General features: G+C 41.1%; 1 protein-coding gene across 2 annotated transcripts in view; it reads left to right on the forward strand.

Annotated features, from left to right (window-relative positions):
• The window catches only part of SOX5 (SRY-box 5), a 640,197-nt gene that overhangs the window by 171,723 nt on the left and 450,008 nt on the right, over nt 1–18,466 (forward strand). For both annotated transcript variants that reach the window (XM_027659186.1, XM_027659196.1), the window contains exon 3: nt 18,062–18,124. The gene's annotated coding sequence lies outside the window, so the exon portion shown is untranslated. The remainder of the gene's footprint in view (nt 1–18,061; nt 18,125–18,466) is intronic.

Here is an 18,466-nt window from a genome sequence, read left to right on the forward strand (position 1 = left end):
TCAAGTAGTCAGAAAACACATATTTTTGTTTTTAAAAAACTTGTGTATTTGTCAAAACAAAAACTTTGCATGGCAATACAGTGGCTTGAAAGCTTTTGAGGGGAGAGAAAGGGGGGTGAAATCATATATCAGACTGAAATGTGGACCTTTCTCATTTGGCAGCGATATTTGCTCACCTCTAATGAAATTATTACTTTAAAACATTCTTGCAGGTTTCTCATCCAACTCTTTGAAACGTAAGAGGTTGATATTGGTTATATCAATCTCTGGATGCCCCAACCCTGGCAGTGTTCAAGGCCAGGCTGGATTGGGCTTTGAGCAACCCGGCCTGGTGGGTGGCATCTCTGCCCATAGTGGGGGGGTGGAATGAGATGATCTTTCAGGTCCCTTCCAACCCAAGTCATTACATGATTTGATATAAAAACTTGGATGAAAGCTCAGGCTCTTTATGGCCCATGCCATGGGAAAACAAAGCACACTATTCTGCTACTGGAACCTTTATAGCATTGCTTTGGCTCAAGGTACCAAGTGGAAGGAGGGGCCACCCTCTGAACCAGCCAGCAAAAGGTACTCCTTAGGTGTGGGTGAACTGCTGTGGCTGGAATTAATAACTTGGAAACTGGGAGTGGCATTGGTAAGACTTGCATCCTAGTGATTTGTCCTGTTACAGATGGGAAGAGATTTCTATACTGCTAATTTTATAAGGTCTGATTGCTTCCACTTACAGAGAAATGGAGTGGCAGGCCCAAGAGTATGTTGTTTAAGCAAATGTGTAGCCTGGTTGTGCAGGTCTATGTGATGAGGAACAAGGCAGAGTCCTCAGCTTCCTGCAGGATTTCACTGGACTAAGGATCATGCCCTTAAGAATAGGAGTGCTGGGCTTTTTTTTTCTGGAAGAGCTGAGTGAGCCATTGTCTCTTTTTTGTTTTCGTACTGTTGACTTATATAGCTAATATCAACTCTTTATCAACAAGTCTTTGTAAAAGACAAAGTAGCAGAGTAAAAGGAATTGATAAAGATTAATCTGTTCACACTTGTCTTCCTTGGGGTAAAAGAAAACTAGCTGCCAGCTAGAGCTGTACCTCTCACTTGAGCTTGCTCTGGTGCTTGTTTGACCATGCTCTGACCCAAGTCAACTTGCTAAACTTTAGCCCTTGACCAAGCATCAAGCCTGTTCTCCCTTCTCCTGCTTCCAGAATAAACTGAATCATAGAGCTCCTGTTTTAAAATGAACTGTATGAGGATACTGTTGTCTCAAAAAATCACAATGGCAGCAGAGAGTTACTGGAGGGTAGAAGTCAAGTAACTTGGCTTTTTGGACTACATTTATCCTTGAACTAACTTCATGGAAGGAGGAGATATATAAAGGTAAAGGGATTAAGCAGTACTGCAGTCTTTGGATATCTGTTTTGATAATTTTTTAGAGAAGAGAACCCCAGTGATCTCTCCATAAAATTTTTTCTGTTAAATACATTTCCTTAAAAAAAAGCATTTCAGGCAATTGTGACAAGGTCTACAGTGTTCACTGTGATACAGTTTGCCTCTGATTTTGCAAAGGTTTGGCTAGTTCACCTGTTAGTTTATGCATCTGAACAGTCCCTCTAACTTCAGCAACACTCTTGACATGTGCAGAGTTACAGGCTTGCTGAAGTCTCTGCAGGATGCCAGCCCTAGATTTTACACAGGGGAAGACTAATGTCAAATACGTAATTAAAAATCTTCAGGACAGGCAAATTTCTGAGCATGTGCAGTATCCTTTTAGTGAACCTCAGGATCTCAGCTGGTTTTGGTGAAAAACACAGAAAGCAATTAGCTTGCATCTTAGAGGCTAATAATAACTGAACCTTTTGGCAGATTTTGCGATGGGATGATTTTTTCTCAGTGATAAAGCCAAATGAATTAATAAAACAGACTTTTAAAAATCACTTATTCTAATGTGCTTTCAGAGGTACATATAAGCGAAGAGTTTGCAACCTGGACTCTGTTAGTTTGCACTTCAGAACTACTTGTAAGGGTTAATCTAATGTATTTGTGCCATGTTAGAGCAGTTTTCCCTTTGGAGCTACAATCTTGTGTGTTCTGCTTGAGATCTGAGCAAATTTCATAAACTGAGTACCCTTCATTCTCTATTTTTTTATATACTAAACTGGAAGAGATTTCTTCCATTTCAAAAGTGAATGTCCAAACAGATCTGCCTGGATAAACAAGATAATTGAGGTTTGCTTCTACGTCAGGCAGCGAGGGGTGGTGGTGTTCACTCTTGAAATGGATGCTGTCTGCTTTTCCCCAAAATACAACAGTTGTAAGCTGGTTTACCACGAACTGCCTTCTTTAATGTGCTTCAGCTCTGACTCAAAGTGACCTCCTCGCTGCTCTGCCAAGTGTTCAATCCCTATGATGCCTTGGTCTTTGTGGTCTCACTGAGCATCACCAGAGAACAAAACAATGAGAAAATAGTGCCTGCATACCCAAAACCATCAGCTGCCTGCATGAACAAATCTGGTAGTCTTAAACAAGAGAAGCATCAGTTTGTAAATGTAGGCACAGGAACCTGTTTTATGAGTAGTTAATAGGGACACCGGAGTAATACTAACCTGGAGCTGAGGGCTTAGTTCCCAGTTTTGCCACAAGCTTTCCCAGCTGACATAAAGGCAAGACAAACCATGAGTGTGTCTAAATGCAAAATGTAAATAGCAGCATTACCTAAAAGGAGAACAGTGAAGGTGGAGGTGTGAAGTGGTGGTGCAGTGCTTGTGGCCCACGTCCCTGCACCACTCATCAGGGCCCAGGACACAAATAATGTGGTCATCCCTGGGGTGCCAAGTGGGTATCTGAATCTCATCTGTAGAGAGAAGTCATGAGGGCAATGTCTTCCAAATAATGAGAAGCAGTCCTTGAGGAAAGAAGTGGAAGAGCTGCTGGAAGACAGAAGAGTGAAAGAGCATGAGATGTTCTCCTAGATATTGTTGCTCAGTTTAGTTAGGGTTGAGTGATGTGTAGGTAATGATGGAGAATGATGCTGGTTATGTGAAAACTTAACTATCTGGCACAGGAATGGGATGCCTTTGGAAAAAAATAGACATAACTTTCCCCTTTGAAAATATAGCTGGCTTTATAACATATCAAAATGGATGTGAAATCCTCCAAAGTTCTGTTCACCTTTTATTTCCCATCTCTAGAATTAGCTAGCTAATAGGACAGTGCTGAGACACTAGTTATGGTATCAAAGGATGTTCTCTCATTTTCCCCTGCCCTTATCCTGTGGTGAATCAAGCTTGGTGCCCTGGACTGAATGTCAGGGAAGTTTTCTGTGCTTCTCTCCTACGTGACCAAACATGCCTGATGTGCACTGGGCTTTTTAACTTTTGCTTTGGTCTTGTTAAGTGTAAGCCTAGAAGGTCTTGTCTCTTTTGCTGAACTGTGAAACACATGCTGATTCTTCTGAACGGGTAGCCTAGAAACCAAATGTTTATGCCTCTTAGTTTTAAAATGTATATAATAGTATCGTTTGCTCTTACCTTGAAAAAGACTGACACATCCACCAACATTCTTCTGAGCAACCAGAAAATAGTCTAAATGCTTCATCCTCACCTGGGGCTCATGTTCATGTTCCTATTCCCTATCAAAAACAGTCATGTGCAGAATACAGACTGAAACCATTGCTGCCTAAGGCCACTGTTTAGGCCAAGAATAAATCTGGTCAGCTGCAGACTTTTATTTTTCAGTGGAGCCTCTGTTTCTGCTGCTTGTTTTCCAAGAGAGACAAAAGCTCAAGCAAATGTTCACAAAGCACCTACCAGGAGAATTATGCTGTTTCTTTCAGCTTCTCATGCTGCATCCATCACTCTGCTCTCTGAGGTCTGATGGTTTTGTATGTGAAGCTGCAGAGTCTTAATGCAGGGCTCTCCTTGCGCAGTGTGACTTTTCTGTGCCTTGTTCTCTAGGCTTTCAATGGAAATGCATTGCATCCTGGGGTTTAGGTTTCATGAAAATAGCCATCTGACAGAGCTTACTTTTTTTTTTGAGATGCAAGGCAAGATGAAGGAAATTATCATTTAGTGCTCAAGTCAGTCACTCAGGCTTACAATGCTGGCTTGGATGTTTTAGTATATCCTGTATTGCATCCAGTTGCCTTTATGGTAAGGTCCCAGTCTGGTGCTATGCCTTTGTGTCTGAGGTACAGTCTCAGTTTAGCCATAGCTGGATTTTCAGCTTGGTGAAGTCAGGGGACAGTATTTATCTGTGGAACTGCTGAAGAAGCTGGCTACTGGTGTGGTGCTCTGCCTGGCCCAATTAGCCTTGTTCATTAGCTCAGAGCGAGTGCTTTGGGAACATGGTGAAACGAGGCTGAGTATCTCTGCAGAGCACTGTTTGGATTTGGGTCTCCACCCTGAGATCTCCTCAACCTGAGGGCACTGGAGAAAGCCCATTAAACCTTGCCCTTCGGTTGCTGCTGCACTTGCTGTCACCTCACCTGGGTGTCCCTGTCCTAGCGCCCTCTCTTCTCCTGATCTACCCTTCCTGGAGCTCTTTTAAAGGATTACAGCCTGCATGGAGACGGGTTCACAGAAGTTAGAGATCAGCATAACCTTTTGCTTATCTCTGCCTGTCTCTTTCAAGTGGCTTTGAAGAGGGAAGATCTCCTCTCCTCCTTCCCCACTGCCCCTCTGCCCCAGCTCCTTCTCCTTCCTGCCTGGGAGTAAACAGTAGATGTTACATGTATTAACACTGCACTCTAACACAATGCTCCTGGGCGTGCTCTGTGTGCAAGTCCCTGGCAGCCGTAAATTAATTAAAAGTAGACAGAAACCCTAGGAAAAAAGCAAGTTCCCTTCCCCCTTCCCCCCTGCCCCTCTTTTCCTTTCTCTCTCTGTGGGTAAATAGCTAATTCCTTTGTTCCTTGCTGCACTATTTCATTTCTGCCATCATTGTCCTCATTGTTCTCTGAAACAGGAGGGGTCTGGGCCAGGAGCAGCCAAGGTCTTGGCTAATGACGGGAAGTCTTTAAAGTTTGCGCTGCATTTCATCTTCTCTGTGGGAGTTTTAGGACGCATCCAGTGTTTGATCCCCACCGTGCAACTTTGCTTCTAGTTAATTAACAGATCCCCATTACACTCTCTCATCTGCAAGCACATGGGAGGCCTATCAGGAGGTAATTCAAGGCCAATCTGAGTGATGGCAGAAATTAGAGAAAACGGTTGTTTTAGGGTTCTAACATTCAGAAATAAAGCTCTTCCTTTGCAGAGGTGCCCTGTAAATTTGGGCTTGTTTTGTTGTATCATTTTTATTTTTTAAGTGATGTCTTCTGCAATCAGATCTGGTTTGTGGGGTTGTTTTTTTGTTGTTTCGTTGGGTTTTGTTGTTGTTGTTGGGTTTTTTTTTTTCAAGAAGAGTGGGTGAGAAAGCAGTTTGTCTTGCTGTTGCTTTGCTGTGCTGGCAGCCTGCATGGTGTATGGTTTTGAGGGCCAGTTGAAACGAAACCGCAGTGTTATTAGCAAGATGTTTTCACCTTCCTTTCATTCCCAGCTTCCCCATTCCCACCAAGCCTATTATACAGGTTACAAGTATCTTATGGCAAGTTTTTTAGTGTCGAGTAAAACCACCACAGGCCTCCCAGCTGCAGAGCTTTGTCAGGCTTTCAGCTAAATACTCCATCTCTCAGGAGTGCAACCTTCTGTCGACTTTGAATGTTTAGAGTTGTCTGATATTTCCCCCCTTCTTTCCTCTTCCCCACCCTATGAGCAATGACCCCCTTTAACTAACGAATTAGGAGCTGCTCCTGCAGTTGCAATTCTCAGTTCAGCACTTGGCAATGAGAACCAAACCAGGGCTATTTAGTGCAGCGTTAAATGGCCCACCACATTAGCCCCCTGGCATGCGAAGCTATTAGGTTGTTTTACTGTTGTTAAAGTTACATTTGTTAGGTGGAGTTGGTGCTCCAACAGAAACTTGGTAATGTGGAAAGATGCAGACAGCCCAGTGTCTTGTGGCTGTCCTGTGTGGCTACAAGACACCAAAGTTTCCCCCTCTCTCCATGAGGTTATTACAGAGGAAAGTTTTTAGCTTTGCGATCCAGCGATCTCGATTGACCGTGACGCGGTGGCAGGGAACAATCAAATCATGAGCTCTTGCTTACCTGTTCCTCCATCAGCTCCCAGCTGAGCTGTGGCAAGGTGGAGTATCCTAGCAGGGAGCCTCCGGCGCTTTGGGAGCTCCAGGTAGGACAACACTGTGCAGGCTGTATGCTCAGCATGGCGGGCTACTGCTGGTACCCTCACCTGGTTCTCTGGGCTCCTCAGTGGATCTCAAAGGAAGAGAAAGGTGTGGGGTTGTTCTCAGATTGCAGGTGTTGGGCTGATGTGAGGACCACTGAATAACTGTGGCTGCAGAGAGTTTCCTCAAAGGCTCCTCTAGCCTGTGCACTGCAACAAACACAGTGCAGCCTAAAAATGGGTCCTTTTTAGAAATGTTCCAGACTTCCCTCAAAACAGGCTCTCGCAGATGAAGGATTCACCATTTTCTGATCTGAGTGAAAAAGGAGCATTATTTTGATCCCTTCACCAGGGCTGTCTGGAAGATCGTGAACACAGTTCCCGTAGCTGGAAAGGACACTTTTCACGCTGGGAGGCAGGATTCATCCCTGGCCATGAACTCAGCATGCAAGTATAGAAAATGAACTAGAAAGTATATGCACCTTTGGTTCAGTACAGTGTGCTTGACTGTCCAGTGCTCAGCCTTGGTCTTTGTCTGAACACAGAATATATTGTTTACTGATTTAAAGAATCTGCTGTCTTATAATCTAAATAAATATCAACTAAAATCTTTAAAAAATATGCATATATATACATAAGTAATGCCATGTGCTACAGCAACAAGCACAGGGGAAAAAACAAACAAACAAACAGGAAGTGCATCAAAGAGCATGATTTAGTGTTTCAATCCTGACAGAGTCAACAGAGCCTTCAGTGCTCCTGATTTCCTTCTAGCTCACTGAAGGCTTCATGGACAAGAGGTGAAGGAGTGACATCCTTTTGCTCCACTTAAGCATCGACGTTCTTTGCAGCCCCACTGCCGGTGCAGGATTTTGTTTGGCCTGCCTGAGTGATGTCTTATTTTCTCGTTCTTCTTACGTTGCAGGGATTTGAATCCTCTCTTGTTGCTCTCTTCTCCGTTGCTGGATACAAAGATATTTTAAAGCACTGTCTGATTCTCTGTGGCACGAGGGGGAACGGAGGCACTGATGCGAAGTGCGGCCGCTTTATTTGATTTAGGCAGAATGAAATGGGCAGCACGTTCGCGGTTAAGGCACCCTGTTGCTGACGTGACTGGGGTAGACAGGGTCCTCAGCTGCTAAGCAGGGATGCTTGGATGTGCCACGGGGTTTCAGAGAGAATCCCCCTGCAAAAGGAAGCGTGTGCCAGTATTGTAGAGTGCTTGTGCCAGCCAGCTTGCAGGGTTGATTTGGCATTTGGCGTATTGGTAGCGGCTGCCAGTGTGTGTGGTGGAAAGAGAAGGGGAATAGACAAGAAAAACACAGGGGTTTAAAATAAAAATGTAAAATTATTTGCTTTGTGCCATATGGGCTTCAATATTTTGACAAAACTAAGGCCAAAATTAATCATGCCAGGTTAGACTTTTAGTTCAAAAACATATGTATAACTGTCCCCCTGAGTGTGTGTTTGAGTTACCATTTTCATACAGGAAAACCTTAACCTTTTCAGTTTCTCCTTCTCTGCTCCACTACCAATTGCTCCACCCAAATGAACTTTTCCTATTGTGTGAAAGTTTAAAACAGTTTCGCTTTTATTTGGTAGTTTCATAGTTAAATGTCAAAGGTTTTGTTGATTTCCTTTTTAAAACTATGTTTGGAGGAGTTTATTTTATTTTTCTTTTCATGGAACTAAATGGATTTTAACAAAAACCATTTTATTTCCAGACTGGACTGTTTGGTCAAAAAGAAAGGGGGGAAAGATGAGAGGATGAAGAAGTAGTAACCAGGGCTGCTAGTTATGACTGGAGAGTCATTATATGAAAAGTGTCAGTCTGTCATGCCATTCCTGCTTGTCCTGGCTGTGCTGCTGTCCCCACTGCACCTGTAGCAGGAGTTTTCAAATCTGGGATTCAAGGTTTGTGGATTTTAATTTATAAAGGAACTATTCTGAATGTCTATAGCAGTATGACCTTTCGCACAAGTAAAGCACAGAATTTTTCACTATAATTTTCTCATCAAGCACCCAGCATCTTGCTGTACCCAAGCATATTATTCAGACTTGCACTGTATTAGGTCATTATTGGACGAGCTTGGCTGTGCATTGAATATTGTTCTGCACTAGTTCCTGTTGTGGCACTTTGCTTCACCACTAAAAATGCCATATGGAGTCTAGCTTAATCCACTTCAAAAGCAAAGCCAAACCATACAAAGGCACTCCTGAAAAGGAATGAGTGTGGAGTGAAGCTGTTCTGTATTAGTTTTTCAGGGCTGGTTTGCTACATACACAAGTCCACAGGATGATAGCAAATCTTGAAAGATCCAGTTTTTATAGAGTTCAGGTGTGATTGAATTGGGTGTTTTTCTTCATCCCACTATAGAGATATGAGATGGATATGAAATTTAAATATAGATCTCTATCTTTTTAAAGTTTGGAAACGTTCAGAGGCAGGATTTAGACAATCTTTAATTCATGTGAATGTAAGCAATACTATGACTATCTGAGGACAGTAAATATATCTCTATCTGTGATTGATCTCGAGATCAGCCTATCTATTATCATAAAGCCCCTCCTTTCAGAGTGGGAGGAGGTGGGTGGAAATTTGAAGGAACAAATTTAGGGGACTGGTTTCCTTTCACTTTTAAAACCAAATAGTGAGAGAGGCATAAAAGAGCCCCGGTTTAGATGATAACGAAACATTGCTTTGAAGTCCTAACTAAATTGCATTTCTTGTTCTCTGCTGTCGCCTGTAAGACTCAAAAAAAAATTGGACAAGCAATGATTAGTATATAATAATGTATGTTCAAATAGCTTATGGTATTATGAAAACAAAAATTCAAAAGGCCAATATACTGACAGTTAAAATCTGTCTAAGGGGCAATAGGGGGGAACCTTCACAAAAACAATATGCTGATTGCATGCAGCTACCCTGCCGAGTCAAATCTTAAATAAATTATACATACATAGCTGTACTGGAGCTGAGAAATGAAGCAGTTTAAAACGTTCCTGGTTCTGTGCTTTAGGCAAAGCCTGTATCCACTCTGTGTCCTTAATGCAACAGACGTTTGGTCAGTTGGGTTGGGTACCCTGCCACAGTAACTACCGGGACTTCAGAGACCAGTGGAAAAATCCAGCTTTGTGCTAGATCAGATATAAGGAGAAGTGTGGGTGATAAAGAGTCTCTCTTGATTCTTTTATAAGGAATCCCTTTCAACTGCAGCATGCCCCCCCCCCCTCAGTCCCCTCCACCCACTTGTAAGAAATCCTGATGAAGTACTGAAATCTTGCATATTTGGGTAGAGTTTTTTTACCACAGAAACATATTTATGCGTCCAAAAATTCAGTTTCTAAGCAGCAGAATTTCTCCAGAAATTTGGGTCAAATCTGATAAGTAATTTCAGCCAAAATAAAGATGAAAATAAGATTCTGAACATCAAAATGATTCATTTCAATACATATGAAACAAAGTATTTTGATTTCTTGGGATTTCCAGGGAGACTCATTAACTGTACAGCCTAGTGATGAGGACTTCTCAGAGGCACATAGGAGATCCATGGTCTTATCCTCTTTCTTCCTAAATTGAAGAAAGGTCTTGGATTAAATTTTTCCTCGTTTCATATTCCATTCTTAGTCCATCTGCACATACTATCGTGCATACATGTTCTTGGAAGGAGAAACAGAATAATTCTGTAGGTGTGTGGCCAGACCATTCTGTGTGAAAACTGGTTACTGGGGTCCACTCCTTATTCCAGGGAATATGTAAGTGCCTATGCAGAGCTTCAACTGAAAAGACTGATAATGAGACCGTGATGTACCCCTAGTTAGGGTAGATATTAGGATGTGGTGGACATGCAGGTACTTGTTCCAAATCATCTTTAATTTAAGTTCAGGGTCTTAGTGAATACTTGAATCCCCAATGAACGATGGCAAGGAGGGTTTGTCAGCAGCATCTTGTTCACAGGATCTACTTCTAAACTTTTGGCAACACCACCTTTTGCCCATTAAAAATATCTTTAATCCACAGTTATTTGTACAATTCCCCTTTCAACAGTGGAAACTCAGGCTTGGACCTAAGCTAGCTGAACGTTAACAGACTTTGCTCAGGTTTTGTGAGTTTCTTAGGATCAGATCGTGCTTCCTAAACATCAACTAAATCCGTGTTAAACAAATGAACAAAGAAAATTTTACGTGCTACTCAGGAGGTAATCCAGTTTGGGTCTGTGGCGAACAGAATCAATCAAATTAGTAGTTGTGAACCTAGCATAGGGGGACGTAAGCAAAGCATGCTGCTGCTTGAAGTGTACTGTCATGAAATTCCTGCTGTTCTACCAAAATCCCTTCGCAAAGTTTCCTGGTTAAATTACAGTGAATAAGAGCAAAATTTTGCCCTCGCTTTTGTTGTAGTATTGATTGCTTGATACCTTTTTATCGGTTTCATTTGCTAGAATAGATGCTATTTGAACTTATGTTAGAAAGTATATTTCAGTGTTACTTGGCCACAAACAGAGGCTAATGTGTCCAGCTTTCAGACAGCTTATTACCATTCGAATACTCTGTAGATAAATTATATTAAAAGAAAGGAAAAAAAAAAAAGAGGTTTCAGCTTCTGACTCATTCTAAATGGAGACTTAGCTCTCAGTAATCAAAATTGCTTTGGTTGTGCATAGCAGCATTAAAAGCCTTGTCCACTAATTGAGTGAAGCGGCTCCAGTGAAGCAGCCTTGCCCCCTCATTATGTGATCTTGCAAGTGCTGTTTGTCATCGTCGCTTGCTGGTCTCAATCTAACTGTACTGCTGGTGCAAATTAATGGTAATTCCTTATGACAGGCTGTGTCCTTACAGTGAAACCACAGTATGGATCTTGTACCACCCCTGCCCTTCTCTCCTTTCCTCCCCACACCTACCAGATCCTGATTTCCCACCTAAAGTATCACCCTGACTTAGTCTTCCAGCTCCTCCTAACTGACTGATGTGGCAGGGTGTGCTGTGGCTTAGCTGATGGGTAGCACCCCATGCTCTTCTGCTGGTGGAGAGACGTGTGTCAAACAAAAGGCAGCATTTTCCATCAGCTCAGGCAGTCTTGGTGCTGATGGAGGACTTTGTACGTCAGGAGAAATCTGTGCGTGCACACAGAAGTCACCATCCACCGCCTTCTGCAGCTGAACAATTCTACCAACAGCAGGCTCCAGCAAGCAGGAGAGAGCAGTGGGTAACACTTTAAAAATCAGTGAGGTAATATAAATAGAAGTTTTGATGCGTGACTTCTGTACTTTTACAAACATTGGGTTTTATTAATTCATTAATTTTTTACTTCCATCCTGACTTCGAGAAGTGGCCTTAAGAACAGAAGGGTTAGTTGGGAGCTCAGAACTCAAGAAATCTATGCCTTGCTCTTCCTCAGGTTTTTCACTTTGCAACAGATGCTTATGCTTCCTTTAATAATAACCACTACTCATCTTTTGGTTATGCTTTCCTTTTAAATTACAAACTGTGTTGTGAGGACTGTCTGTAGCTTTGTGTGTATAGAGTTCTTGCAAGGGAGCCCTGATTTCAGCTGGGGCTTCTGTCCCAGATTCTCAGCTGGTGGAAGTTGGCTGAGGGCCACCGAGGTCGTTAAGTGTATGTGAAAGGTCTGTGGCATGTCATTGTTACTTGCATTGCTGGAGAGCAGGGTCTTCAGCCAGTGTGATCTTAACCCGCATCTTAAAGAACTTATGTCCATTCTCAAGGATATGAAGATTTTTTTTTTTTTCCTCACTTCAGGTATTTTAATTTAAAACAAAAATGAACAATTAATGAACAATTTTTACCTAAAAATTGGGCACTTTTTTTTTTAATATCAGCTTAGAAACAAAATATTTATACTTCTGGTGGGGGAAATTTATTTTCTGAAGTTAGTGTTTTTTAGTAAATTTTTCACTTAAAAATCAACTTACTAATTCCTTAATTTAAAAAAATGTTTTGGGGAGGAAGCAAGAAAAGGAGGGAAATTCAAATCAAATTGATTTTTTTTTTCAAGTAGTTCAGAGGAATACAGAACTGATTAAAATGAAGGTTATGGCTCTAGGTCCATCCTAACTATTGCTAGGCACTTTTCTGAGGTCACTAGATTTTGAACATTGTCAAATGAGCCTGCTTTTGTAGCCAGCACAGAGACATGCTTTTCAGCAAAAGTGTTTCAGCCCCCATTAGGTTTTTATGACCTGTAGGGCAGTCTGTCCATCTCAGCTGGAGGAGGGATCCTGGGCAGACTGTGTTCTTAACCTGTGCAGTTGACTCTAAGTTGGGGTAGTCCTCACCTGCCAACAGGTCATTGACTCTGGAATTAATTTTTTTTTATTGATGCTAAAAGGTCCACAAGATGATCTATTATCATTGAAATATAATGTAGACCTGTCTACAACGCTATTCATCAGCAATGAGGTTAATGCCATTACCCCCATTCCACGGATGAGAAACCTGAAGCAAGGGAAATGACTTGGCAGAGGTCAGCCAGGAAAGATGTGTCTCCACTCGCACCCCGCCCTCCCCCCAGCCTCGTGGTATTTATTAGGAGAGAACAAAAGCAAGGTTTCTCCTTAAGTCCTGGAGTTATGTTTTCATGAGTTGGACTTTCAGCTCAATTAGTTCTTTCCCCCGTGGATTTGAAGCTTGGAGATGTGATTTCTAACCCTTCAAGAGTTCTGTATATCAAATGTCACCGTACCTTCTTGCTAATTGAGTGATTTTTGGCATTTTGAAGTATGCATGACAACGGCACTTTCAGAATCCACAGCGTCCTATAATGTCTCTCGTGGCTGCATGGACTATTTCGTGCACAAGACTAAGGGTGAATATTCTGGAGGCTGTGTCCCTGTGGATGTATCATAGAAGTCGAGGTCAGGACTTCTGACCACAGAGAGGAAAGGTCAGTTGCCACCTTCATGTCCCACACTGCATCCAGTTGACAGGACCAACACTGAGTTGCCTGCTTTGGTGTAAGCTTAGAGATGTCTGTGCTATGTTGAAATAATACCTCAGACTTACAGTGTATGTATAACTGTTGGTACGGCCACAATGACTGTTACAGGTGCTCCAAGATCAGTGCTAGATGCGCAGACGAATACTCTCTCAGATGATTGGGGGAAACAAAACAAATCTTAATTTTCCTTCTTCAGAAAGGGTAGAATTTTGAAGGTACTTAACTCTCTGGCAAGAATCTTATCACATCTCCATTGAAAGCAACAACAGAAGTCTTAACTGATTTCAGTATCACGCTCCAGGTGTTGCAGGGCACTTGCATATTCAATGTGAAGAACTTTGGGTTCTTTGAACTGGGGAAAAATATCTTTAATTTAGATTATATATAATCATTTTTTATTAGAGCTTAAACTTTGTTAAGTATAATCAGGTAGCTATTGTATAATTTAAATGGCCAGTGATTGTTATTTGATAATAACAACTTACATTTATATAGTGCTGTATATCCCAAAGGGATCCCAGAGGACTTTAAAGACTCAGCAATAAAATACACAACAAAGTAAACATTAATTACAATTACAGCATTAGTAGAAAATATGAGGATGTTAAAAATCTGGCGGTCTGTGGCTTGCTTCTGCTCTCATTTGAATTCATTAGCCAAGCTCACCGGAGTGCAAATGGATTATTAGTCATTCTGCCATATCTGATTTAAGAAATTTTCTGTATGAGTATTGTAGTGAGAGCAGAGGAGAGCAGAAAAAAGTGTAAATGCCCTTCTGGAGCTTCACTTATTCCAGTCACTTAGGTGGAGTGTTATTTTTGAAGTCTGTTGAGCTACTTGAATTAATCCCTCTCTTGTTTGGGTGGTTGTTGTAGTGTTATGCTCCGTGAGGCTGGTTCCTTGTTGGGTGGGAGGAGGCTAAACAGGTTATCTTTCAACTGCCACATGCCCACAATATCAGAGTGGGATGTCTTTGTACAACCAGTTCTTTTCTCGCGTGTGAGTCTTGAAATAGTTTAGACTTCAACCCTGTTGCAGTAATTTTGGGATTTTCTGTGTTAAAACCTCACTGAGGTGAGCAGAGTGTTTTATGCCTTTTGAGCTGCTCTTCCAGGTTTGTGTAGGTTCAAGTTCAAATTTCTTCACCAAAAGGGTTGTCAAACACTGGAACAGGCTGCCCAGGGAAGTGGTGGAGTCTCCATCCACTAAAGTATTTAAAAGATGTGTAAACATGGCACTTTAAGGACACTGCTTAGGGTGGACTTCGTAGTGTTAAACCAGTGAGTCCAAACATTACCCTTAAGGGTCTTCTCCAAGCTAAATGATTCTGTGATTCCAAGTGTCTAGCTTTGTGCTTTCTCTCCTTAAATGCATATTGTCAGTGCTGAGAAAAAAAGATGAAAGCTTGAGGGATGTTAAGTAAAGTCTTCTACTGTGGCATCTCAGAGAAGACTACCCTGGAACCACAGGTGGGAACTGGGAAACCTACTGCAGCTGGCACTTCATGGAGAAGCTGCATGAGGACAGGCCCTGCCTTTCAGAGGGTACTGTAAAGGGCTTGAGAAACGTAAAAAGAGGAATTGCAGAATTGTTGGGAAGGGGAATCACTGAAGTGATAGGACTGCTTTCAGGGTAAATTCTTGCTGACCTCAAAAATAGAGCCAGGAAGACAGGTGCTATTTTTGTGGATGGGTAAATATAGGTGACTTGCTTTGTGGTGTTTCTTTTCTAATGTGTAATAAATTCCAGCCTAAGTCTGATAGATTTCCAGGACCCCCTGAAATCCTCTTGAATTATAAAGTGTTTTCAACTATTGACACATGAAGATAAAGATATGTTGCTATTAAACATAAATTTGGGGATATCCAAAAAGATGTGTAAATCACTTTTTTTTTTACTGGTTTGTGAGAGTCCTTGTCCATTGAGATGGTTTCCAGTTTATGAAAATACTACTTTTCCCAGCCTTTTGGCTACAACATATGAAAACACTCTACTTCAAATAATTTAGTCTTAAACCCATAGTTCTTTCTCAGTCTTGGAGCTTTTCTTTAGTTTCTGTTTTAACACTCATCATCATTGCGTGAAACTTGTTTGCAGATACTGTCTTGTTTTTCAGATTTGTAATGAAGCATGAGGGATTTTTACATTTTGTGGCAAAAGTTTTGCATGAGTCCTTACTGTAAAGCTTTCATAATGTCTTTAAATTGTTTATTTTTGGGAGATGGAAGAAAGGGAAATGGTGATCTAAAGACAAGCTTTCTGCTCCATTTCCTCCATGCAGCAGATGATAACTCTCAAGTACTAATGCAGCTACACCCAAGACACTGAGCTCTAATTTTTGATCCTACATGCACCAGTGGCCTATTTACTAATCTGTAATCTCCAATAAGTTTGTTGTAATACAATTGAGAGCCTCATCTCTGAGTAAAGTTGAGCAAACATGCTCAAATAAATATCCAGGTGGACTTTCTAAAATTCCTTTAAACAGTGTTTTGGATCATACCTTTCTGATCCCACTACAACCAAGCATTGGGAATCAAAAACACATGCAGCTCCTAGGGAAGTGCTATGAAAATGTTGTTTCTTTCTGAAACTGAATTTAAGAATAGGTTCAGAAATAATGATAATATGGTGGGACCTGTGATCACTAGACCTTGGAATAGGATCCAAGTCTTTTCACTCATCAGCAATGCACAAACTGGTAGAAGAACAACCCTGATATAAATGCATATAAACACAAATTCACCTTACTTATGGGAAGGTGTAGCTTTCTGCTTACTGCTCCACTGCTTTGTAGGAAAACTCCTTCTTGTGCTGGTTAAACCTGTCTTATATTTTGAAAAGTCTGGGTAGATCCTATTGGACAACAATCCAGCCAAGGACATCATCTTTCTTCTCTGAAAGGAAATTAATATTTTCTCTTAAAGAGACTTCAATTTTTTTTATATATTTTAATTCATTCCTTAAAATAAAAGAACTTTAAACCTGCCTTTTTTTTTTTTTTAATGGTCTCATTATTAGTTGAAATTTAAGGCCTGAACTCATAATTACTAATCAAGGTCTACCTGTGGGAGCAGGAACTAGATAGAACCTTGTTTCACTTATTTAAACATAAATCTCTACAATTTGAGATTAAATAGATTTCCCCAGGTTACTAATAATAGCCTTTTCTGTGCCTTTAGGCCATCTACTCAAAAGTGGAAAAAAATGTGTGTGTATGTGGGTGATGGAGATGTCGCAAAAATGTGACTGGCTTTGATTTTTGGTATTGTTAGAAATGCGTGGACTTTATGGACTAAACATGGAAATAAAAGGCAGGGTGACTGGAATAATTTGTTGTGTCTAATATGCAATATGTGTAACAAACCCAGGTATGTTCAAGTCGTTTGAAATCCAAGTGGTAAGGACTTAGGAGAAATGTTATAATTTGCAGTGATTTTTAGAGGGAAATAAGAAAATGTAAGAAAGGTTAACTCAAGTCGGAGCTTTTAATTTATTTTTTTTTTAAGGTTTACGGGTTTAGAACAGAGGCAGAGAGTGTACATGACATAAGGAATGGCAATGCATTAGTGAAAGTAGGTGTCTGAAAGAAACTAGTCTGTGTTTGTGGGAGCATGAAACTGTTGAAAAGAAACTGCGACTTTCACACTGTCACATACAAACCTCACGATGAGCCTGGCAATGAAGCGTAGAGAAAGACTCTGTTGTTTCTCCAAGAAAAATAGTGCATGCAAAAAAAAAAAATAGTATAAATGGCTCTGGATTTAGTTTTTGTAGCGTTTGGTATCAATCTGTAAGACCAAAAGGAGTGAGAATCTAAATAAGAACATGCAAGTCCTGGGATTTTATTATTGAAACCTTTTTCAAAATGTTTTTACGAAACACCTTTAAAATGTTGAAGGAATCTGTTAGAACTAATCTCAAGAGTGGGAAATAAATGGGAATTATTATTACTGCAAATTCTATAAAGCATTTCCTTTGTATGTTTATAGCATGCAGAAATTATAAATAATAGCTGATTAGTAGTCTAGTGTCAGAGCTCTGTTTTCTCCCCATATTGGATAAATCTCCTACTGATGGATCAAACATTTAATCAATCTACTAACGTGGCCTTCAGCACTATAGTATCTGAGTGCCTCCCAGTGTTGGAACGCTCAATAATGCTTGGTTTTTCTCCAGTTACTCTGTGCTCCTTAATTTGATTTTGTTCTTAGTTACACTGATGTAAATCTAAAACTACTTCATTGATTTTGATGGAGGAAGCCAGCATTTATGAGCCTTAAGAGCAGAATCTGTCCTTCCTCTTGCAGTTCCCTAGCTATTCTTGAGTTGTGCTACTAATAATATTTATTAGTAGCTCTAATAATAATCTGCTCAAGTATACTAATAATACTAATTTATTCTCCCTGTTCCTGCTGCATCTTTTTTTCTTCTACCACAGTGGGCATGTTCCAAAGTCCACTGAAATGGTTGTCAGCCTCACTATTGATTTCAGTTTCCCACTTGCCCCTCTGTCCTTTTTTCCCCTCTGCAGGTCCTGAAAGTTCCTGTGTGAGTTTGTGCTTGTCTGAGTAGAGGCTTCTGGTTAATTAAAGTTACATGTATTCATACAAATTGCTGCTCTCAGTTTAGCTTTTCTTGAGTGAGAACCCCCTCCCCCTGTCACAGGTCTTGGTCTCAGGTTCAGCATCTCGTACTTTAGGGAGGCCTTTGCTTATGAGCTTGACCTGAGTTCTGTAAAAAAATCAATGGAGAAACCACACTTATTTCCTTGAGATTTTTGCTCGGGAGAGTTGTGTTGAATATGACAAGGCTTCTGAATGAAATAGTTGGGGCTCTTCCTTTGACGTATTTCTTTTTTGTTTCTTTTCTTTCCCCTCATTGCCTTCAGTGTTTGAAGCAGAAGAAAATAAAAAGAAGAGGAGTTGAGAATTTAAGCTGGGAGACTTGGCAGGTAAGAGGTGTGTTTTCTTACTTGCCAGCAAGGCGTTTCTGGAAGTGCTGATGTGAATTGGCAGCGGGTTGGCTCAGCTCTGGGGGGATGAGGCTGGCCCAGGACCTGCGCAGTCAAGTTGAATTCCTTGTACCTTCACAGCCTTTCTGGGTAACTGTAAGCAAATGCTTTGCTTTTCTGATTCCTCACCTGTGACAGGGGCAGAACTGCTCCTCTCCTGCAGGAGGGTGGCTTGAGGAGAAATGGAGTAAAGGCTGGGAAATAATGAGCTGGTATAAGAGGTAGAGCTGCCTGGACAAAGTTGCTCGGTTCAAGGGTGACAGCTGTGCTGTGTGGACCAGC

This window comes from Corapipo altera, unplaced genomic scaffold (genome assembly GCF_003945725.1).
Source record: "Corapipo altera isolate COAL_440 unplaced genomic scaffold, ASM394572v1 1, whole genome shotgun sequence".
NCBI classification, from domain to species: domain Eukaryota; kingdom Metazoa; phylum Chordata; class Aves; order Passeriformes; family Pipridae; genus Corapipo; species Corapipo altera.